Below are 26747 nucleotides of genomic sequence, written 5' to 3' on the forward strand. Positions count from 1 at the left end.
TATGAATTGAACAAATTAACACTTCATTGTCTGAAAGCAACTCATAACTACAAATATTCTAAACAGTTTAATATCAAGATGATAATTGTATTTACTATAATGTCTACAAGCACAACAAAATAAAATAGTTAATATAATGAGTAGATTAATTCAGAATGTTTCCCTAAAGCAATCTTGAAATTAATAAAACAACTCACATGTTCATGTGAATGTACAATTTCCACATACACAAATTTAAACAAAATGTAGAGTAATGAATGAATGTATCTTTAATTGAATTGTAGTTCATCAAACCTTTAGGCAAAAAATTATGAAACACTCTGTAACAAAATCACTCCAAATTCTATTTAAACGTATTTTCCTAATGATATTCTGATTTCTTATACCGCTTTTGGTATTATTCCAAATGTCCATACCAGAGCACAAGTAACCCGCCTCGACTGTCTAACATCGATACTATTTCTTAATTATGTTTCTTTAACTTTAAACGTCTCAACTTACTTAATTCTATCTCAAATGTTGTTTAGAGTCCCCATACCCTTTCCCTGCCCTATATCACAAATTGTTTATTGTTGTATTGTTTTTGCATTTCTTATAGTACCTTATATTTTATATCAAATATTGTTTCTAGTAAGTATTTTTAATACCCCAACCATGCACACTTCTACTTTTTTTCTCCAATGGCTTGTTTCGTCATTTTATACTTAGTACTCCAACCCTGCATTACAAGCGGTTTGATCAAGTACGTTTTTGAGAGGTAATGAAACTTGTAACACCCCTCAAGCCCGCTGGCTTTAATTCTGTAACAGCAAAATTGAATAAACTTTATGATCACATTCATAAAAGTGTCTAAGACATATTTATGGTAAAATTACCCTTGCAATTTATGAAATATGACTTTATAGGTGTTATCAAACAAATTAAAAAATGTTTCAACATGAACTCGTATTTGCACACCAACAATGAACTTTTGTATGAAATAGGAAAGTGAAATTAAAGTTTTGTTTCGTTAGGTTTAGAGTCACACTGACAGAATTTAGGTTATATGGTGACTTCTCTAGCTTTTGATGGTGAAAGAAGCTATGTGTTGGTTGTCATATTGGTGGAATGACCGACCTTATGTAAGCCAACTGAGTACTTCTTCGCATAAAGAAAACATACTTACAAAGCGAACCCAGATCAGTCAGGGGCAAGTGATCCGAGCCAGCGACCTTGAACACTCCACAATCAGACAAATAAAGATTTCCGTTTCCGTCTTTTATATGAATCGTTATCACTTTTCATAAGACCTTAGACCTATTCAGTTAAACATTTGAGTCATACGTATCTATTATTCAGATCTTCGATATATAACAAAAAGAGATATTTTTTTAAAACAAAAATATATTAGCTTTCTTTGTCCCCGTCCAAATCTTTTAAGGTGTAGTGGGGTTGAGGGCACTTAGAGTTGCCCTTGTCCGTCCGTCTGTTTGAATTTAAGTTTTGCATACTAGTATCTCAAAAGTATTTGACACCGAGTCATCAAATCTCACAGGTAATCATTCAACATGTGAAGTTGTGCACCTGATATTTTAATTGGGATTTCACACAACCAAATCAGAGTTGTGACCCTTTACTTACTAATAGTTGAAATATACATTGAAAGGGTCTTTAAGTTTGTGTTGCATGAATATGCAACTTGGAAAAAATTAAACTATGGTCCTTTACTTAGTAGAAAAATAATCAGTCCTTATATCTGTTCGAATTTGTGCTGTGCATAACGTATTTGACCCAGAGTCATCAAACCTCGTAGAACTGCCATTCAGCATGTAAAATTGTACAATTGGTGTTTTAATTGGGATTCCACACAGCTAGACCAGAGTTATCGCTCTTTACTTGGTAAAAAATATGCAAATTAAGGGTGTAAACATTTGTGTCGCATGTATCCTAGAAGGTACTGGACCAAGGATTATGTAACATTATAGAAATGTTATTTATAGTGTATCACGTTGTACATCTAGGGTTTTGTTTGAGATTTCACTCGGCCAGAACAGAGTTATGGCCCTTAAATTAGGAAAATGTAAGCATAAAAGGGCATAAAAGTTTGAGTCACACAAATCTTAAAACGTATTTGAACAAAGGGCACGAAATATAAGAGCAATATTATTCAGCATGTGAAGTTGTTTGTCTTAGGGTTTGTTTGGGATTTTCAATGGTCAGACCAGTGTTATGGCCCATGATTTAGTCAAAAATATACATAGAGCTCATACAAGTTTGTATTGAATGTATCTCAGTAAGTATTTGACTTAGAGGATTGTTACATAGGATTTCAAGTTGTGCACCTTGTGAACTATTTGGGGTTTCACTCGGCCAGTCCAGAATTATGGTCTTTGACTTCGTAAAAAATTCACATTTCCGTGCTTATACGTTTGTGTTGCATATGTTATCTAAAAAAAAGCATGAAATATACAAGATTATTATATGTTCTAAAAATAACCTGAATTTCGTTGGCCGAAACTGCTCATCATCTTTCAAAATATATTTCATGTTTACTGGTTAGTGGGTTTTCCCCATTAAACATTACTTTCTAAAAATAGAATGGAAGCTGAACTGACATGTAGCTCTAGTTACAATATGAACAGTGGGGAATCCAGCTACAGGTGTTACTCCAGCCAATGTTAACTGGCTACAATCAACTACATGTACAATATAACTTAAGAAACTGTATACGTGTACTAAATAATTCCAGGAAATTTAAGTGTCTTCATCGAATTAACCGTTATAAAGTTTTCACACCGTTATTGTTACTTTCAAACATTAAATATGTTGCAGCAAATACTTGTTACTTATTCATAAACCTGAACCCATATAACAAAACAGTTATTGACTCTTGAGCCATTGGATATGATGTGATATTCACCGGAAGATGGCAATATTGACCTCGGAGCCAATAACTGTATAATATTATTCAACATGTGAATTTATTAATCTAGATTTAGTTTCTGATTTCACTTTGCAAGACCAGAGTTATAGCCCTTGGGTTAATCAAAATAATGCAATAAGTGCATGGTTAAAGTTATTGTCACATGTATCAAACAATGTTTAACCTAGAGACTTGAAAGTTGAGGATTGTTATACATCATGTGAAGTTGAAATTTCACTCAGCAAGATCAGAGCTATGGTCCTTGACTTGGTGAAAAGATACATAAAGTCCTTTAACGTCTTTGTTGCATATATCTAAAAAAAAAAAAAAAAGAACTAGAATCTCGAAACCATATGCAGTGGAAGAAAGTGGATTCACCAGTGTCCTGTGGACACACAGCTAGTTTGTAAATATTCACAAACCATATGTATTTGGCAACATCTCTTACAACAAGAATACATGTGGGGAAAAGGCATGTTATTACCGAAACAAACTTAGCTTGGTTTTAGTGTTCATTTTTTAACTTTAAGGTCAACAAATATATATATCGATTTATATTTGATGAGATATATGTCAAGCACTCTTTTCTGTAAACAAAATGATATTCTGATTCTCTGTTTGAAAAAAAAAAAAAAGAAACCACAATATTTTTGATATTTACATTTTGACAATTAATAACAGTTGTTAAGTTTTAATTGTTTAAAATAGATGAACACAATGTATATATTACCAATTCGTAACGTATTGTAAAAGAAGGTACGCTTTTAGATTTGTAACTATGGATATTTACATATACTAATAAATGGTCTTTTTGTAGACAAATCAGAAAATGTAAAAGGAAAATAAAATAGTTATAGTTTTTATTTCTGTTACTTTAAAGTAGGGTACATATTTATCATATGCCAAATTTTTTTTTCTTAAAACAAATAAATGTCATGTAAATCATAATAATGAAGGGTATTAAAAGCAGTTCTTCAGACGATTCAATTTTATTCATGCCAAAAGATTAGGCGAACTTTTGTAAAATAAACAGTTCATATACAAATTTGAATAATGAACGAAAACAGTGCCAAATGTAATACTTTGTGCAATAGTAACGTAAAATACCAAAAATGTAACACGTTCAACTCATTTTCCATAATTCACTTCATGGTATCGCATTGCTTTGATTAATTGCTATGTACAAATCTTTACAAAACACTTTTGGTCTATAAATATTAATTTTGAATCTTTAAATGCTACTTATATTTATAAACTTGTACTTGATAAGGTTAATGTGAAACGAATTTTCTATAAAAATGACTGATTATTATATTGAGTTTATTGTTCATTTCATTTTGTAGCGGAATATGAAGATGTTGTTACATAATGATAACTGAATTCATAAAAAAGGATAAAAAAACTACTTCAAAAGTTCTAAAATTTTATTTTAATAGAATTGGCAAGATTACACAGAAATGTGATATTTGATATTTTGGTAACGTATTTTATGTAAGTTACATTGAACAATCCATTACTCTAGAGTAAAATATATATTAAAATATATTTTATATACAAAGTATAAAATACTTCAGGGAACTTTATAATCACAGTTACTGTTATGAAGAGATATCTTTAAAATGAATACGCAGTAATATGTTTATTTCTTTAATAACTAATTGTCGCGTAAATTCTATTGATAAAAAGGTATTAAGTATTTGCTTACTCATGCAATTTTGTTAATGGGATGTGATAAAGTGAATTATTTAAAAAATAAACAATTTAAGTACAGCTGAAAATTAAAACATTTCTTTGAACATAATCTTCAAAGGCAATTTTCATTGTATGAATAACGTTATATGTTTAGTCACGTAAATTACAAATAAAATGTGTAACATTTTGACTCAACTTGATATTTTTACTTTGCAAGAGCTTTTTGCATCTAAGTAAGTGATATATGATAACATATATACCTAATCTTTACAAAATTATATAGATTTTTTTACATCCAAAATATGATAGATATTTTTCTCAATATTTTAACAAAATTATGGTTGTCATAGAAACACATAAAACTCGGTCACTAAGCTGTGCCATAGAGAGGCCCCCCAAACTTTTTCAAAGACTACAGACATGTATCTATCCAAAAAACACTAAAACTTTTTGCCAGTCTGATTGGTACCAAATTCTTAAATTTGGGGTCTTGGCTCACGGCCTAATTGTCCTATATTGTCTTTCAATACAATGTTTTCATCGAGAAATTTTGTTTTACTGCATCAAACATCAATTAAATGTTCACAAATTTAAGACATTGATGCAATTACGTTAATTACTTTTAATGTACACTAATTAAATGTTGCAAATTTATTTAGATTTAATCTGAAATCAACAATTTAATCCAGTCAATAATGTTTTCCTTTAGGCAAAATGAAATGGAAAGACAATAACGCATTCTTAAGAATTCACTGCTATTGTTAAAGACAAGTAAGTTCTTGTAATAGTTATGGACGCTGTTCGTAAAATTTTAAAACATGGAATAATGTATTTTGATTCTAAAAGTGCCTATTTGTCATTTACTTTCTGACGAAATTTTCAATTTTATCTCGTCAGAACTATCTGTTGTAACCATATAATTATATGAGATTTACGTAGCTCATCATATTGTAGCTGATGTTGATCAGTACACTGGAGCAGGTTTTGCTGTCTTTGATTTTATTGTTAGTATAAGTTATGTCCATCACTATAAGTTACGTCAATTATTATCTGTAAGAGACACATCACAAACTAGTAACTTTCTTTTACCTCATACACGAACATCGTGAAAAACCTTCTGGTAGTACAAGATGACAGGTGGACAATCCTTCCCGGAATTATTGATTTTTTACAATTTCATCTGCGCACATATTCAGACATGCTCTTTTCAGTATAGCTTTGAAAAACATTGATAGATAGCTATCTTACACTGTAGAAACAATGTTTGGTCTTAACTCATCTTATTACAGTATTGTGCATTGTTCTACATTAATTCAATACAATGTTATATAATAAAAACAACAGTTTTTAAGGTGTTATAGCATTTTCAATAATACATGTCAACATGTGAATATAATACACATACATTATATAGTGGTTCTGGTTACATGCCAGACAGTTTGCTACATTGCTGAAAATTTGTCACAAAAAATAATGTTATTGAAAGAAGAATCAAATGTGTCGAATTTTGGGTTTATATCGTTTACTGTATGTTTGAACAAATCATGAACTTTTGAAACATTGTCTTTGCAAAAGACGTTAAGATTCTTTGTGTTTATTAGCTTTCCATTTTTTCCTATCAATTCATTATGTAATTTCAGATTATTGGCCACTGGTACATGTGATATGAATTTGCTTCGAATTTTGTTTGAATGAAACATAACATTAAACAGAACGTACTGTAAAATTGTCTTTGCTAACATTTACTGCTGTATTTTATTCATTAAAATCACGGAAGTGTTTCGAAAATTTCCGATATCGCCTTTCCTGTCCCTAATCAAGCGTTCCTAAACAGATCATTATAGTCAAATATTAGCTGTTGAACTCTATTTGATAAGCTCTTAAATATCTGTATTATGGACATATTTTTCATTTCAAGTTTCAAGTTTATTCAAGTTTAAGTTTAAGTTTATTTACAAATAAGCATGAGTCCCACTTTATGTGGGCAGCATCAGCATATACATTTCTATAATTATACATACATTCAGTAATATATCACATGACAAAAAGGAAAACGGCTACAAATTGTTCATATATAGGGCTATATACGATGATTGATTTCTTATATATAAACACAGTAATACACTTTACAGTAAAATATCTTCTTTGTTCTATGAAAAATAATTGTTTCTCTAAGAAAGAATCCGTATGTGTTTCCTCTTATTATTATTGTTGTTGTGCGTATCATTATTATTATTATTTAAATGTTTATTGTATTATAAATATGTTTTATTATAAATATGTATTGAACTCCTAGCTGCCTAAAAATGAAGAGACGAAAGCTTTAGACGAGCAAGAAAGTTAAATACAAGAGAATAATCTGAAATAACTAGACCACAGATTACAGTTCCCGCAAACAAGTAATTAGGTGCTATAAAGCGGGGCTGTTTTCGTGCCATCATTAGCCCGTTCAGGTGAATATCCCCCAGTAACTTGAATATGACAATATTGTTTCTGATGTTAGCTTAGAAAAAAAGTGACCGAGTATTGCAGTGGCAATACAGAAGTCCCCTACTGGTGAAAAAAACAAAACAATTTTACTTCATCTTCAATAATGACCTTGACCTTTGACCGACAACCATGGGTCATGTGCGCGACGAAACATTTATGTGTAGAACTAAAAATCCTTCAATGCAATTAAATGTAACGGAGCATAAATAAATCTTTACTTGACCTTGAAAAGTGACCATGACCTTTAACCGACAAGCATAGATCATACGTTGACACATTGTCTCATCATGGGGAACGTTTGTGTTTAGCACTAAGATAATCCATTAATGCATATAAAAGTTTTGGAGCAGAAAGAATCTTTACTTGGCCCTTAATAGTGACCTTGATCTTTGACCTACAAGCATAAGTTATATACGTGCATAATGCTCATACTGCCCTCTATACACATACCAAAATTTATGGACCTAGCTTGAATACATTTTGTGTCACCGCAGGATCCAGATTTACAGACGGACGTTCCTACATAATGGTATTTATATGGCTACTCTTTTGTATTGAAAAATAGCCACATAAAATATTACGGAATGAATGATATCAAAGAAAGAGTACAGTTACCTATTGTTCCGATAGCCACCTAAGTATGCAAATATAAACTCAGAAAGACGGACGGAAGGACGGGCGGAGGGCATTACTATAGTCCCCTCCGGTGTTCCATCGGTAGGGGACTAATAAACGCAACTTGAAGGAAAGATGCCCAGATACAATCGCAGAAGGTGGGCTATGGGTATAATAACTAATGGAACATGACAAAATGAGTGGAATCAGTTACAGTGGCCCCGATCCGGCTGTTCGTAATATGAGGAGTTATTCAGTGGCTGTATTTTCGAGAAAAAAAGTGTATAAATGAAACGATTTACTTTAATCATAATGTACAATCAATATATAATAGTTCTAGTTGAAATCCACTCACAGTCGGGTAACAGTCTTTCACATCGCTGAGTAAAATTAACTGTCATATTTTTTTAAGCCTAAGATAAACTATATTTTACTCGTGGGTGCTGATTCCTATATTTAGCTGCAAAACTCGTGAAACAATTGCATCTGGTATTCACTCGGGAAACATATTTCGATGTAACACTCTAAAACAAATTAATACTCTCCACATGTTATGTAGAGATTATAGAATATTATTTTGTTGACGTGCAAACACAGAATGTCTGTTGCAAGAGGATTCTGTCCGCCTGGACAGGAAAGCTGCCGTGATATAATTAAATGTCTCTTCGCAGATATATAGTTTAATCAACAAATCATGTGATACCGAAAGGATTCGTAAGTTGTCTTTTCTATGAACCCTTACCCTGCTGAGTTTCAATGAATTTGTCTATTTTTCAATTTGGACAGTACCATTAACTGTTAAAAGGGTTGCTTACCAAAAAGATACCGACTGAATGGCGAACAGTGCAGATCATGACCAGACTGCACTGCAAATTTAAAGCTTCACATGAGGTTTTCATTATAACAACTCTAACTTGTAGGATGGCATAATTCAGATGTTAGCATTTCCCTCAGGATTAGTAAAGGCTATTTAGACCTTGCATTGAATCATGAACGTGAAACGCTATGACGTTTTACAGCTATGAAGAAATCATTATTTAAGAAATGAAATGTATTTTTTAGGTGTTCGTGCGGAATGAACGACAGAATAGGATCGGCAAATCCATGAATCGCTGTTTAATTTGCCGATCGTATTCTGTCGTTCATTTCGCATGAACACCGAACAATACATTTCATTTCTTATATCTATATCATATTTCCTTTCCATTTGTAAACAAGATTATATTATAAATTGCACACATTTTGTTGCATATAACATTAAAATCAGCTTCCCGGCCATGCTGTTCACCAGACGGAACTATTTTATGCTAACACAAAAATAGAAGAAGTGGAAACTCCACAGATCGCTCAACACGACAAAAACGAAAATGTTGCAGGCTCGGTTTGATTGAACCTATTCATGGACGGTAGCGGAAATACATGCTACCGTCTACGCCCTCTAGCCCCGGCATGAGCAGAACTCAACATTTCATATACTACAAGTGCATCTGCTGATGTGTTCATACGGCAGTGCACATGAAACCTTCTATGGTACAGCAGCGTGTCATTCCAATGAAAAGCGGCGTATGGTCTCTAGTTTAAAAAAATGGGTCTGCCCTAAACGAGAAAACAATGGGCAGAACTAAAGAAACTGGAATTCAGAAAGGGAATTTTAGGTTATGGAGCCTGCATATCACAGGAACTGCTGAAAGCAGACACTATATCCATGGGGTGATTATACAGTACCAAAAGCTATGAAAGCGGGAGTATTGGAACCACCAAAGCCGAAATGTTCAAGCCGAGAAACTAAAATGTAACATTTACACAGCGACATAAACGTCGTGCTGAACGATCTGAGAAGATCGAAATATAACAGCAATGACTACAAAGCCGTATTTAAGGTGTCTTTACACATCTGTCTTATACTAAATATGAACAAAAATCTACTCCTACAGAAGATAGGTCACTCTATCTGTTAACATAGAATTTCCAAAACAAAACCCAAAACACTCGTACTTTTTCTATGGATAATTAATAAAACACTCGCCGTCGCAAAAAAAAAATGTCCACTTGTTTGTAAAATGTGAAATGAAGGATATGTTTTTGTTATTCCAAATTTGAACTTAAAATAGATCTGCGAAAGTGTTTCGTATTTCAGTGCGATTGAATTTTGGATATTGATGTTCCCTCTTGCAGAAATCTGTTATAAATGAACATTTAATGGAGACCATGGCCCAGAAATAATAAGAATCTTGAGTCTAAGTACGGAGCGACCTTCCATGTCCGCCAAACGGCACATAAAGACTTTTGTTGTAGCAGTTCATAAAATCTATATGATTAAAAAGCAATCAAGTCAAATATTTATCATAATGAGATTTTGTTTTCATTTTTCAACTGTCTGTAATGCGATTTATATACATGACATATCAATAATACTTTTTAAAAGTAACTTAATAAAACTTTTACTGACCACACCTTGTATTGAACACTAAAGTCTATAAGCATTCATTTCCTTTAAACTTGTTTATTTATATGATATGCTGCCGAAATACATTTACATATCGCCTCGGAACGCATATATGTTAAAAGGTTTTTAACATACCTACACTGTCCTCTTACAATACACCTTGAAAATGGTATTAACAGCAGTTGTATGCTAGAATAAGAGAAACTAATTTATTCCATGTGTTTAATGGAATGAAACAACTTTCAGCTTTGCGGAATTACATTAGCTAAAGTCAGTAACGTACTAATTGTTGATGTCTTGTCGTGTAACAAATCAATAGCATATCATTCATGAACCATATTTGAGAGTTATCGCCAGATATTAAAGTCAACTGCTTATACAGTGAACTTCACATGGTTTAATTGTTAGAATTTAAACTTGATTAGATTAGATTTTTTCAGACACCTCAAAATAATCTACTTTATTTGTAAAATTGCACGGAAGCTAACTTTTTGTTTACATCTCTAAACTATCTATACCAACTTCTTGTATAATGAAAGGAACACGATGTAGCCATTCAAAAGTATATTCCTCCTGCCGATAATCGATAGAAGTCAGATTTTCTATGGCAAGTACACATTTATCTTATAATAAAAGTACCCAAACTATGAGTCCTTAGGTGCAAAACGTTTATCCATGTTCAATATTTGATTCATCAAATGCTACTTCTAAAATAACTTTTACCTTTTACTGTCCCGCACAATGATTTACGTCCTTTCCCTTCTTCTGTTTTCTATATAAATCTGTAAAATTGCCGTATATGCGTTTATTTAACTCTTTTTTTTATTACAACCATTAATATTAGACCTTTTTCTTGTTCTCAATGAATATATCGTTTGAATTATTTATAATTCATTTTTGTAAAATAAGAATTCGATTAGCCAAAATATAGTTTATTTTCACTTAGTTTAAATCATTATTAACTTCAGCGCAAAGTTGTTGTTGTAGCGTCATATGCAGGCGATATATAAAATATAAGCGTTTTACATATAGCAAATACACGTAGGTCTAAAACTGTGCTACGTAATTTTAGAAATTTTCATTACATTGTTTTTATACAACTTCATGTTATTTGAGCAATACAGTTATTTTTTTTCTCCCGAACACCCAGTAATTTCAAACTCGAAAGTCTCGTTATGAAAATCTACCTGAATGTGATAGAACATGCCCGTTATGTCCAAACGTTATAGAATCTGAATTACATGTACTTTTAGAATGCCCTACATATTTAGAAGACAGGAGGTTATTGTTTGAAAAAGCTAACATTGTAAACAGTAATTTTGGAGTACTCAGTAATATTGATAAACTCCAAGTTCATGTTTACCCACCCAGATATGATTAGAACTATAGCAAAAGCCTGTTGCAACATTTTAAAAGTTAGAAACAATACTTTGTACAGTAAATCATAAACAATTTTAATATTAGCTAATGCATTTTCAGACTAATATATAGTGTCTTAATTTACATTTTTGGGTTTTTATCCAAGTTGGGAAAGATCTGCTAATCTATTCACTTCTTATCTGATTAAAAGTGATATCTTCTTAAAATTATGATAATAACATATGACTTTTTCTGTGAACATTGGGTATTTTTCATAAATATTTAACACTATTGTTTTTAACACATTTTAGTTATATAGTGTGTAATGGTTAGCAGAAATAGTCTTAACTTTTTATCCTGCGGTTTTACTTGTACAGATAAAGGATTTAGAGTATGTACAAAAGGAATTATAGTGTACTAAATGGAATGACACCTTTTATTGTATATATAATTATAGTCTCTTATAGTTCTATCTTAAGATTGGCTATGTGCAATGCTGTATTTATTATATTGTATTTGCTTAGATGAGGCTATAGAAATAAATAAATAAATACATAAAAAATGTAATCACGCGGCCTCTTACTCAACATCCATACTGGTATTATCGGTCATTTACTCAACATCGGTACACTCATGTACTCACTCGGTCACTTAACATCCGTACACTCGTATACTCACTCGGTCATTTACTCAACATCCTTACACTCCTGTACTCACTCGGTCACTTACTCAACATCCGTACATTCATGTACTCACTCGGTCACTTACTCAACATTCGTGCATTCATGTACTCACTCAACATTCATACATACATGTACTCACTCGGTCAGTTACTCCATATCCGTACACTCGGTCACTTACTCAACATCCGTACATGTATTCATGTACCCACTCGGTCACTTACTCAACATACGTACATTCATGTACTCACTCGGTCAATTACTCAACATATATGTATTCATGTAGTCACTCGGTCACTGTTAACTTTTATGTAGTTTCATACCAGAGATATTTTATTCATAAATGATATTGAATACAGTACACATGATTTTATATTCTAATTCTTAACATGAGTTTGTAAGTTATATGGTATGTTTTAAATTTGAGTATGTATATTGTCTCTTCTAGTTCTAGTTAGAACGGTCATTTACAATTGTTTTATGTTGTATGTAAATTTCTATGTTTGTAAATGAATGAGACATAAATAAAATAAAATATATATCACTTTTTCTTTTTTCAAAATTGCCAATGCCACAATTAATAAATACAATAATACAATTGTGGATTGTATTTTTATTTTGCATTCTGTTATAAACAAGGTGTTGGATTCAGGTGGCAAGTTATATTGCTGTTTCACTGATTATGAACGTTGTTTCGATAAAGTGGACCGAAGTCTGCTAATGTATAAATTGCTTGCAGAAAATGTTCACTGCATAATGGTTAGGGCCTTAAAGGCAATGTACTCAACCGTAAAATCATGCGTGCGATAGAATCATTCGCAGTCAGACTTCTTTGAGTCACATGTCGGTTTGAAACAAGGCGACCCGTCATCTCCTTACTTTTTATGTTTTATTTGTGAATGATCTAATGAATAATATAAATTCGGATTTGAATGATATATTTACTATAGAGGAAATGAAGTTATTCCTTTTACTCTATGCTGACGATCAGGCAGTATTTGCTAGGTCTCCAGACAGTCTGCAAATGTTGCTGAATGATATTGAAAATTACTTGCAATGCCTGGGGCCTTAGAATTAATACAGCAAAAACTAAAATCATGATATTTGAGAAGAGGAGATTAACACATCATGACTTTTATCTGTACGATTCTAGCTTGGAGGTAGTGAATAGTTTCAAGTATCTAGGTATTAACCTGTACAGAAATGGTAACTGGTATAGGAGTCAGAAAGACATACTTAGATAAACATGCATCATATGCATTAAATGGTTTATTTCAAATATTCAAATCAATTGAATTACCAAATTCACAAAAATGTAAGCTTTTTGATGCATTAGTGTCTTCTATTCTGCATTTTGGAGGTGAACAGATTGGTTCATACCCATGCACAGACTTGGAACTTGTTCACACTAAATTTCTAAGACTAATCTTATTAGTGAAGCGTTCAACAAACACCGCGGCTTTGTACGGTGAATTAGGTAGGGTACCGCTTGTTATTATCCGTAAGGTTAGAATGATCAAGTACTGGCTCAAAATTCTGAAGACACCACATGACAGTTTAATATATAAAACTTATGAAATGTTAAGGTTAGATGCAAATGCGTCAAGATCTTATAATGGTAGAAACTGGACCTTTCAGATAAAACAACTGTTGCAGGAACATGGATTGAGTAATGTTTGGGACAGCAATGTATATGAGGGGATAAATTTTCTCATGATAAAAGTTATTTAGATAATATAGATATACCCAAATTTAGAATAACACTTTCAAAGTTTAGAGTTTCTTCACATGAATTATCAATAGAAACTGGAAGATATTATAATAATTATACCACAGTCTGAGCGCAAATGCCGTTGTTGCTCGAGGAATGTAGTAGAAACAGAGTATCATTTTCTGCTGGTGTGTCCTTTTTATAGAGACCTTAGGAGAAAGTATCTTCGGCCATATTTCTGTCACTGGCCAACCATGAATAAATTTGATATTTTGATGTCTTCAGAACAAAAGTTGGTTCAGTTACATTTAGCAAAATGCATATACTTTGCTGGAGAAAAAAGAAAAACACTGTAACTTGAATGTTGGTGAAAATACAATTCATATATGTATTAGGGATGTGTATCACTGTGAATGTTAAAATGATCTATCAATGCCTCTGTATTAACTCTCACCAATATATGTGGCTATATATATTATATTGTTGGTATAAACACTATAACATGTTTAACGCTAATAAAATCTTTGTATTGTATTGTATTGTAATAAAGGAATTTGTTACTCTCGCGGTAAAGCGAAATTTAGAGTTGTAGCTTCCGGCTTTCGGGAAATCATGATTAATTCATAATGATAATACATACGACAGCTTCATTAGTGTATGTGACACACATGGGTCGTTAATGACGATATGTTTCTGCCATCTAATTGCCATGTTGTCACGTGAAAGTCACTAGCCATTAGCTATTGAAAACCTGTTTGTTCGTACGTTTTATGCTATAGTGATTAATTCTTTCTAGAATGCAGTTAATTATCCCCCGCCGATGAAATCGGGAGGGGGGTATTGAAATGGCGTTGTCCGTCCGTCAGTCCGTCAGTCAGTCCGTCCGTCCGTCCGTCCGCAGCCATTTCTCAGTAACTACTTGGTAGAATTTCATGAAACTTGAAATAAACATGAACCAACATACTGCGAAGATGCCCGTCAAGTTTTTTTTTGATTGGTCAATTTCCCTCAGAGTTATTGCCCTTGATTTAATAAAAAATGTCTGTCTGCAGCCATTTCTCAGTAACTAACAGGTAGAATTTCATCAGATTTGAAATAGACATGAACCAAGATACTGCCCTGATGCCCGTCAAGTTTTTTTTTTGATAGGTCAATTTCCCTCAGAGTTATTGCCCTTGATTTAATGAAAAATGTCCGTCTGCAGCCATTTCTCAGTAACTAGCAGGTAGAATTTCATCAAACTTGAAACAGACATGAACCAAGATACTGCTACGATGCCCTTCAAGTTTTTTTTCGATTGGTCAATTTTCCATTTAGTTATTGCCCTTTAATTGTTTAAAAATCCACAGATCTGTACATAACAAACCAACCAATTGGAAGAATTTCATTAAACTTCTTCCATTCTTTTCCATGCACATTTATTATAAACATGTGATGTTGTGTACCTACACCTGGTCACCACCTTACATTGGTCACGCCCCACCCCCCCCCCATTTTTTTTTTTTTTTTTTTCATTTTTCGTTTTCTACCAATATTTATAATCAACATGTAAACTGTTGTATCCCCCCCCCCCCCCCCCCCCCCCCCCACCCAAACAAACCATTCATTTTCTTTTAATTTGATTTGACTAATGAAATTATTTGCTTCTTGGTAACATTCTTAACTTTTTGCAGGATATATTTTTTTGCCGTTCCTCAACTCTGACCCTTTCGGCGGGGGATTCCAATTCATCGAACTTGCTTGTTTAACATACCTTATCGTACAATATGATAAATGCAGTCATGTGTACATTTCATCCACCCATTTCTTGCAAAGTAATGATGCTATCAAAAGAATCTTATCCCCTGTCTTGTCGCAATAAAAAGCTATTACTGAGATTAATTGCATAAAATAGATTCGAATAATGTTCTTATATTGTATAGATCTGTTAAAATTAATTTTGGATTGGAATCTTATTTAGAAAATATAGTATCGAGAAAACTAAGAATAGCATTAACAAAAATAAGAATCTCAGCACATAGTCTCAGAATACAAACAGGCAGATTTTCACGTGAAAGAGTAGATCGTAACCAAAGGTTTTGTGAAATTTGTAATACAAATGATATTGAAGATGAATTCCATTTTGTTTTTAAGTGTCCACCATATGAAAGGTTAAGACGATTGTATATTAAAAGTTATTACAGAAATAGACCAAGTATGTTTAAATTTATACAATTATTAAATAGTAGCAGAAAAAATGAAATTGAAATGTTATGCAAATTTATTTATGAAGCAGTGGAACTGCGATACCAGATCATGAATAGTTAGTCCAATAAATGTAATACATGTATATGTGGAATTATGTTCATACAAACTGAAGTTAAACTGTTCCGAACTACTGTTTGTGTTCTATAGACTTTAGCCGTTTATTGTTGTTATTAAAGCATAAATGTCATTATATCGTGCCATTATAAAAGTTATTACAGAAATAGACCAAGTATGTTTAAATTTATACAATTATTAAATAGTAGCAGAAAAAAATGAAATTGAAATGTTATGCAAATTTATTTATGAAGCAGTGGAACTGCGATACCAGATCATGAATAGTTAGTCCAATAAATGTAATACATATATATGTGGAATTATGTTCATACAAACTGAAGTTAAACTGTTCCGATCTACTTTTTGTGTTCTATAGACTTTAGCCGTTTATTGTTGTTATTAAAGCATAAATGTCATTATATCGTGTTTCAAAACTGCGTAATATTGTAACGCAACATGTTTTTGTAATGTGTCCATTTTACGTATCGCTACATTATAAAAGTCAGTACCTTAGTTAACTATACATGAATCAGACATGAAGATTCCAAAAATGAGATAAATGCTATGTAAGCATAGAGGTCACATCTATCTACAACGTTGCATAACATGGACATTTTACCGACATGTATGGTTTTGTTGAACCTATGCGCCACTCGGCTTGTATCTTACTAATTTCATTGTAAACTCTAGCTGTTGTTGTTTTTAGTTACAAACTGATGTTAAACAGTCCCGAACTACTTTTTTGTGTAGTGTAATTAGTTTACTCATCTGCACTGTAAGCTCTATTTGTTGTTTTTTAGTTAAGAAACTGATGTTAAACAGTTCCGAACTACTTTTTGTGTAGCGTAACTAATTGACCTGCGGCGCATAGGTGCGACATTGAATATTATAATTAAAATTAACTGTATAGTACTTGTATGCTATTTAAATGTTAATCCGTCCGTCCAAATCCTGAAATATCTCACAAATAATTCATAAATATATGTATATGATTAATGTCAAAATCCGTTATAATTGTTTGAATGTCATCTGTATTTTCATGCCATGCAAATATGCTCGTAAATGTATTTATCACGAGGAACTTTTAGTTCAAGTGAAATAAAATTCTGTTCTGTTCTGTTCTGTTCATAAATGTTTAATCGATACTCTAGATATCAAACATTAGAACAGTTATAACAAATGATGAGTCTTGTATAAAGCCCAAATAGTTTTGCCTCTTTTAAAGGAACACATCTCCAGATAATCATTAAAAAATCATTTTTTAAACAGATAACAACGGACATTAGCTTTTATCAAAATGATAAACCAATATTCTTTCAGAAGATGTTTTGATGTGTCTCATATAACATACAGATAAATTCCTTGCATTTTGTATCAAGTTTCAATAGCGTTACTAACGCTTTGAGAGTTTTCTACATATTTTAATTAAAAAACAAACCCTGGTTTTATGGATAAAAAGTTCCTAAAATACACAGAAACATTTCATATTTTATTTTTATTGCAATTACTAATTAATGAAAGCATTTTCTAAAATTCGAAAAATTTGAAATAAATCTACAGGCATGCAGCCTTTACAACAAATTCTTAATCGACTATTTCCTGAGGCACAAATTAATCATTCATTTTTTTTCAGACATATGTCTTTCATATGTCTTTGCACGTATCCTGAAACGAACACATACGCTTTCCAGCAAGCTGACGAAGAAATAGCTGTCTTTATTTGTTAAACAAAGTTCTGAAATTATTCATTTCTTATAGGCATACAAAGCTGAACATTTTGCAAGGAGTAAAAGGAATACATTCAAAGCGATCAAAAACGATGCCTAATCAAAGTATGTTTATAACAATCATTTCATATTTATAAATTGTAGTAAAATATTTTGATACAAACTTATTATCATCTATTAATCTGAACCAATATGGCGGTTTTTATGATACTTATAGCGTGACCGGTGTCATTTGAACATAACTCGGGCTATAATTCATGACATACACAATTCACAGTGCACTTTAACGAAAATTATTGTTATAACATGATGAAGTCGATTACAGACAAATGAACAACCGTTATTTTCGAAATGGTCCGACTCCATAAATTTAATGTATATTCATTAAAATCAGTATTGACTTCTACTCTTCTCAAATAAATATTTTATTGAGATACTTTAACGTGAAAATATCGAACACTATCCAGTTATTTCGGTATGGACAGAAATTAGAAACATTATAATAAAATTTACTGAACAATATGACAAAATATGCCTGATGACCTTCATATATCAGCAAGATATTCTGCAATAAAGGCACGACTGATGACTAGAAACAATGTTGTGGAAAATGGAAATGTCAACTTGCAATAAAATGTGTATAACTATGATACATGATGTAAGTTACTGTTATGACTGTTTCGGGACTCGCAATAACAAAGGGAAAAGCGAAGTATTTAGACTTTTAGACAAAGTTAAACGACGACAAATCAAGGGTCATAACTACAATGAAAATCCCGAATGGGGAACATGTCAAGAAAGTGCTGGAATAGAGAACGAATTGTTAATGTTACATGCTACAAAAGATGATTTGTGCAATGAGTACGTGTTTTATAATTCTGCAGTTTCTGTTTCTCTCAAAACTGCAAAGATTGCATGCTATCGCGTTTCTTATTTTTTATATAAAGTATATTACCAATTCTTTCCCCGCAAACAAAGCTTCTAGAAGTATTTTCATGGCAGTTCTGCTACTTGTTAGTTACATGGAAGAAAGATAATGTTAAAATTGAATATGATCTAGTCACGCTGAACAAGAAACGTATTGACAAACGTTAGAAGATAATTTATAGCAGCAATTTAATATATTTAAAACACTTAAATTGATATATTTTTCTGCTTTAATTAATAAACGTAAATCTAGACCTACAGAAATATCTACAACTATTTTGACTCAGGTTTTGATTAATCACTTAAAAATTGGAACAGGCCTACATATCTTATATACACTTCAGTTTATCTTTATTTTGTTTGCAGTACACATATTTACACTAGATCAAATAATGACCCGTAAGTTTCGAAAACTGTTTTCCGAAAAAAAATAAATTGGACTGTTTCATTTAACTCATAACTTTTATAGTAATCATTATGCCATTGTCCCTGATACTAAATATGTCAAAATTCAGTGGTTTCCATTATATATTATAAATGCGAAACGTCTTTTAAAAAATGTGATATTCAATAAACAATTCCATTGTATATATTTAGATTTACCTCCTCGTTGTTTATATGTTTAAAGTCATCTTATATCGAATATATACGTTTTAAAGGGACTGCAGTATTGAACTCTACCTTTTCCTTTTGTTTCTTTGTCCTCCCTATTATACAGAATACATTCAATATTAATTACAAATATACCTCTTTAATTGTACTCAGACCTTCTTAAGTTCTGTTTATAATGTTACTAAAACAATTTTCATAATTTAGTTATCGGTTTGAGTTTGAATTGATCTTTTTGCTTATGTAATTTGCATAAGAATTATTTAATGACTTGACAATGACAGTTGAGTTGATTTTACATATTTTGTACCGTCCTCTGAAACATTGGCACATTCTAAGAGAGACATTCAAGTTACAAAATGCAGCACCCCATCCCCACCCCACCCCATCCCCCCCCCCTCCCGCCCCACCAACCCCCAATCACAAAATTCGTGAGCAGTGGTTTAAGTAAAGACATGTACATAATGGATACAAACACAAAACATGCAATGACAAAATAATGCAAATATATATTGAGGTACGAGCAAAACACATTAAAATGAACACCGCTAATCGGTTAGCCGGTTATGTTTGCACAAACCCTCTCTCATTTCTATCATTGCAGCTCTAATGGAGTGTTGGAAAACAAGCACCTCAACACACCTGAATTAAAACCTTGATAAAAGGAGTCGTGATGTGACAGAAATAGTATCAACATATGAGCATATCCCCAAGCAAAATGTTATATTTTGTAAGGTGAACATTATTGTCATTGTCTTTGTATTTGGTTACAGTCATGCGTATGTATTATCACGAAATAGACACAAGACAGATTTAAACCATTTGAGTTACAAGAGAAGCAGAACGCCTTCGTCTCAGTAAAAAAATATATGTATCTGGCCAAGCAATATCTTTTGGGCGTATAGAGAACACAGAGAAGTAATGCAACACTTAACTTGATTGAGCATGCGCCCGAGAGGTATTGAAAAGTGAAATATGACTCACCCTCTAGCTCCTGCTAAATCGGCACTCTAGTAACCAAGCGCATGCATTAAATGGACTCGATGGTTCCAAAGGTTGGGTTAAGAAGTACTAACAACTCTGAGTTCTGGGCGATACTTTATAGCCAAGATAAAAGCCTTAGTTTAACCTTTAGTAAATCTGCGACAATATGTGACATATCGTTCAATCATATGTCTGCAAATCGTGAAACAATATCAATTTATTCTATCTATTTGGAAGTAGATATCTTCTTTAAAGCTTCTAAGAAAAATTCTAATGCGCATTATTCCATAAATCAAATTAACAGACTGATGAACATTATGCTCGCACGCAGATCAAATTAGCGAAGAACGAAAGACGTGGTATATTACGCATGTCTACCAGAGATCAAAACTAACTGATCTATAATAATAATAAGATTGTATTCCTCCTATTTGATCAGAATCTCTCTTTAGGGATGATATACAGTTTCCATACAGTCTCGAATGTATTCAAGTTACAACTGGAATATTTCCTATATTTTTGATAGAAAAAAAATGTTGTCTTGGTGAATCGTGACGTCAGTAGTATATAATATGAACAAGGACACAGCAAAGACAAATATTTATTAAGTGTTTAGACGATGTACACTGTGAAAGACTTAATAAATTACAAAAGACAACTGCATTGATACTGTTTCGCTTTAAAAAATTCCTTTTTATTTGAAGAGTTTTCATGTAAGGTAACCTCCTTTCCTAAATAACCTACACACAGTGAATAATATGAATTGAACTATGTTGACGTAAATATGCCAGTTTCCGAAATTAATTCGAAGAAATTGCAGTGCATAAAGTTTACAAAACTGCATCGTTTGAATGATTGTAATACTTCCGGTATCAAATCAACTGAAAAGCTTTCGTATTTGATTATATCATCGATTTAGCGATTTTCAGTGTCCATTTTTCATGACAAGCATATTTGAGCCGCGTCATGAGAAAACCAACTTAGTGGCTTTGCGACCAGCATAGATCCAGACCAGCCTGCGCATCCGCGCAGTCTGGTCAGGATCCATGCTGTTCGCTAACGGTTTTTCTAATTGAAATAGGCTTTGAAAGCGAACAGCATGGATCCTGACCAGACTGCGCGGATGAGAATGCTGGTCTGGATCCATGCTGGTCGCAAAGCCACTATGTTGGTTTTCTCATGGCGCGGCTCATTTACATCCTGAACAATGAAATCCTAGAGCGGCATTTCGTCTTACTGCTAAGTGATTATGTTTTCTTTAGACTGGAGAAGTATAGGATTTCGTACTATTGCTAAGATAAAATGCAAAATGTTAAAATCGTTTTTATCAGTTTTGCGTTTATACCTGATATTCATATTTCAATATTTAAAGATAAGTTTTATATAAAACTTACTAATTTACGTTTAAACAAGTATAAGATTTTTCTCTTAGTGTCTGCAATGTCTTTTTTTGCATTGCTCTTCAATACAAAAAAAATTACTGTACGATAGATCTTATAATTAAATTGATGCAGTTATTCATTGAAAACAGTCTGTAATAACAATATTTCAATGTTGTATGTTCTGGCTAGAACCATGTTATGGAAAACTGGAACATCTGCTAGCAATAACATGTGTATAGTAACAGCAGCTCCTACAGATATAAATTGTTTATATTATTGCTTCGGTCCTGCAATATCAAAGAGAAAAACTCTAGAGGTCATACAGAACTTCAATCTGTACTATTTCTAAATAATGACAACGGCCTGTTAGTGTACTCTTATCTAACAAGATTTAAAACTGATTTTGATTTTTGTAATCCTATGATTGGTAACACTGCAAAATCTTTGCTGTTTCTCGAAAGCTGGCATTATACTACAGAAATTCAATGCTTAAGAGGCATGTTTTATTTTACTAAACAGATGATAAATGCCGTGCTTCAGCGGACCTATAAACATGAAATAAATGTCATGTTCATTTAATATATATGTGTGTTATCATATAACGTGCGTTCATACACAAGTATAAAAATAATTGTAGAATTTCAGATATTACATAGAAGATTTTCTAAAATTCTGAATATTTCTGTCGAGTATATATTTTAGCAAACAGGTTCAAGGAACACAATCAGTGTCTCATATGTACTTGTAAAACACCTCAATGCTCAAAAATATGGTACAACGAGGGGAATTCAAGAAATTTTAAGACGGTGTAAAAATATGAAAATATACTGTATGTAAGCATGTATTTAATGCTTTCTGTATAAATATTTTCATGTACACGCTGAAATCACCATGTCATGTAAATTTAGTGCATTGTCTATGTTCTATTCTGTTCAATTATTTTCATAACTGAAAATTTAATAAACCAGGATAAAATGTAAAAAAAAAATCGTTTCAAATTATAACCGACAAGGTAATATCCTTTAAACGCTTATATTACTATTTTTCCTGTTTAAATGTGCATTAACGTAAATATATGTGTCATAAATTTAGATGTAATGGTAATAGTAAAGCGGAAAAAAACGCAAGGTTACTTGTCTGTTTTCCACCGCCTCGGTAGCCTAGTAGTAGAGCGTCCGTTTCGAGTGCGGGAGGTCGTGGGTTCGATCCCCGGCCGCGTCATACCAAAGACGTAAAAATGGTACTAGTAGCTTCCTCGCTTGGCACTCAGCATTAAGAGGATTGTGCTTGGACTGGTCAACCCGGTGTCAGTATAATGTGACTGGGCGGGGTATCATGCCACGTGTCTACGGCGTGATATTCCAGTGAGGCAGCACTATAAAGTTGGGCATTGTGCTCACTGCTACAAGTAGACACCGTCGTTCATATGACTGAAAAAATGCTGAAAAAGACATTAAACACACACACACACTTGTCTGTTTTGCAGAATTTTATTTGATACTAGAAATATGTTATCGATTCACTACTTACTTTTTCTGTTCCGTGTGCCAATAGGTAGACGCGAAAGCTGATTATTACGTGATTTAAACAGATTCTTTCCAAACTTAAGTTTCTCTTATTCAGTATTACACAGATCACATCCTACCGATACATTTTGACACAGAATCTGACAATGGCAGACATGTTTCCAGAATATTTTTGAACAGATGTATAATTATCAGATACATTTATAAAAAAAACAAGGCCGCCGGGATCTATTTGACGTCATAATTGACGTCATAATGTTTTCTCACCAGTCCGCGTGTCAGTTATTGTTTATCACAGGACAAACAACGCTTAACTTTCCACTTTGTTTAACTGACAAAAAATCAAGCCAAGATTGAATAGTAAATATTAAACACGTTTTATTAATATCTTGTTCAATTACATCGTTTCATATTTAAACGTACAGTCTTTTCAAAAGTATAACAAAAAATATTCATGGGTAATTTTGCTTATTCAGAAGATTCAAGACCCTTCACTGCCGGCGGATATCTTAAACTTCATAGTGCATGCGCTTTTGTGTTTTAATTGTCCTTGTGGGTAACACAACTTTCATCATGAAGAATAATTTACAAAATAAACACGTTAATATGCATAATAAACCAATATATCTGACACAGCCTTAACATGACAGCTGTCTTTTATTTTCTCATATGTATCTTCTCAGTCAATATTTAACAAGATAGTAACACCGCAACGATATCTGAATTAAATCCTAAATGCCGGGAGTCATGCTGTGATAGAAATAAACTTGTGAACAGATGAGACTAATATCTTTCAGCAAAATGTAGCATTTTGTAATTTTCGTCATTGCCTTTTGGCAATCTGTCTATATCTGTATTCAGTGGCAGACATATGGAGTGTTTTTTTCCGGATTGAAAAGACTCGGAATAGATTTAGACACTTTTCCCCATATACTAAAAGGAATGCCATGAAAAACTCTAGCTAATAGATCTGTTAGAAGTTATTTTGGAAATTAACAGAACCTAATTGACGTAGAATAAGTTTAACAAAGACTGCTTACGTAAAATGATGAGAAATTAACCGAAACGCAGCTCACGCCGGTTTAAGCGGAACTTTATTCTAAAAGAACACTGAAACAGAAAAGATAACAGCCCTGGTGCCAATTACGAGACTACATTTTACGGCGACCTCGTGACATTTGAAGACTGCTGTTGTGATAATAAAATGAACCTAAAAGAATTTGATTTGAAAGCGTGTAACGCAACCAAAGAAATAATGAGCAGATACTAGCTATGAGACATTTAAATGTGCAACACCCCTCAATCCACCAGGTGAGGTCTTAAACGGAATTCTCTAGAAAACAAAATTAAATTACCCCCTTCCCTGATATAAGAACTCGTGGGCCAAGTCTAATAACAACACTCAAGTTCAAGTACGGGGCAAATTTAAAGTATATCAAATTTGTGTAAATTTTCTAAAGTTTATTTAATTCTAACAGTTATTCATCTGAATATCAAAATCTACTTTTTATGCGGCAGTAAATATTCATGCATTTTAAGTTCCGGACATCTGCTATTTCAGAAGAATTTCCCCTTCAGGTTGATATACTACCAGTCAAAAATAAAAGCGTGTAATATTAACCAGCCTTGAATGTATTTTGCTTGTATCAGGTCTCAGACAAACAAAATCGAGGGTCGTCTACGGGTGTGTTGATGGCACAAGTCTGGTATTCGAAATCGAGCAAGGACAGAAACATACACACTACTACTTTCGTAACAAATGTTAATAATATTCGAATACGTCTTAGTGTCATTGCCTGATAATAAACAAATTGTATAACTTCAGTAACTCAAAGAACTTGAAATTTTCAAATGATTTATATTATGCCTTCACCTAGTTCTTTACAGGGCTGAAATTTATTCCTGTGTCTTGTTTTCATGCAAAAGTCCGTCTTCGTTCTACTTAGTTTTTGTTTTACTAAGGAAAACCATACACCATACAAAGGCATTCAAATGAGATGCGTAATAAACAGATTACAAACAGTCATATTCTCAAAATAATTAAAAAGATTTACCCGAGATATTCTATTCATCAGTTATCTGCTTTCCCTAATCTCATAACACAAGTCTAATGCATCATGGGAGTTGTTTTATTATACAGAAGACACGATAAGGGTTGAGATTGTCTCACGATTAGTATGCAAATGGTTACGTCCGTGCAGGCAAAGTTTCTAGTGGTTGAATGAAGCAGTATGCTGGTATTTTTTAAGATATTACACGTATTCTATTGCATGACCGACAACTGTGTAAATTTATTCCTTGTTTTTAATGTTGGGCACACGTTTTGTTAATTTCAAACAAAGTTATAGTATGTGAAAGGCACAATAAGACAATACCAGACTGTTTGTTTCTAATACTGATCTGACTTAAGGCAAAATAACTTCATCTTTTTTTTTCAGATATCGAACTTTAATCTTTATGATAAGACGTTTACTTAAAACGAAGTAAATCCTCATCAAATTCATTTAACTTTACTGAATAAAATATTTAACTGTGTGTATAGAAGCCGAAGAAGGACTTTGTACTTGTAATGCAATATTGGGTGAATCTCCATCAAGCATCTTCCGTCCCTGATGGAGACATAATTTTATGAAATATAGCTTGGTATTTCTAAAGCAGATTCTATATCTGATTGGTTTATAACGTTGTACAATAGAAGGACATTCATCTTCTTTACCCGTTATGTGTAAACAACGATATACAATGTTGCTAGGCATTATTCAAAAATATCATATTCTTTATAGGTTCAAAACGTTATGCCTATTCCGACGTGTAGAATTTTGTGGTGTTTTGATTAACACTCACGATTTCTTAGTGTTCGCGTAGAATGATTTGATGTCTTCCCGAAGGTAAATATTAATTTTCAAAAATTTTGTACCTCGTAGACATGCACTATTCGTAAAATGTAAAATGCATCTGTTGAATTAGTAGGAAGACATTTGACAATGGTCAGCGTGTTTTGAAATATAAAAATGACCCTTGAAAGCTTTCACAGTCAATGCCTAGTGTAGAGAATATCACATTTCTTTTTCAAAAATGGTTTTTAATTATGTTTATGTTTATTGTTTGTCTTACAATTTTCTCAAGGTAGTCTTAGTATCGAAAACTTTATAAAACATGTACATTAAAATGCAGAACAAAACAATGCAAAGTGAAAAAGTAAAATTAATGAACAGACAAAAAGGGTAGTCACTGTTATTATCAGGAGTACCTAGATACGTAGTGATGACACACAACTAAAACAGAGATTTAAAAAAATAAGTTTCATATCTTTTACAAAGAAAAACACGGGCAGTTGAGACAACGGACATTCTGCTGATTTTTTCTCAAATGTCGAATGAATTTTATCGTTTTGTC

This window comes from Mercenaria mercenaria, chromosome 4 (genome assembly GCF_021730395.1).
Source record: "Mercenaria mercenaria strain notata chromosome 4, MADL_Memer_1, whole genome shotgun sequence".
NCBI lineage: Eukaryota > Metazoa > Mollusca > Bivalvia > Venerida > Veneridae > Mercenaria > Mercenaria mercenaria.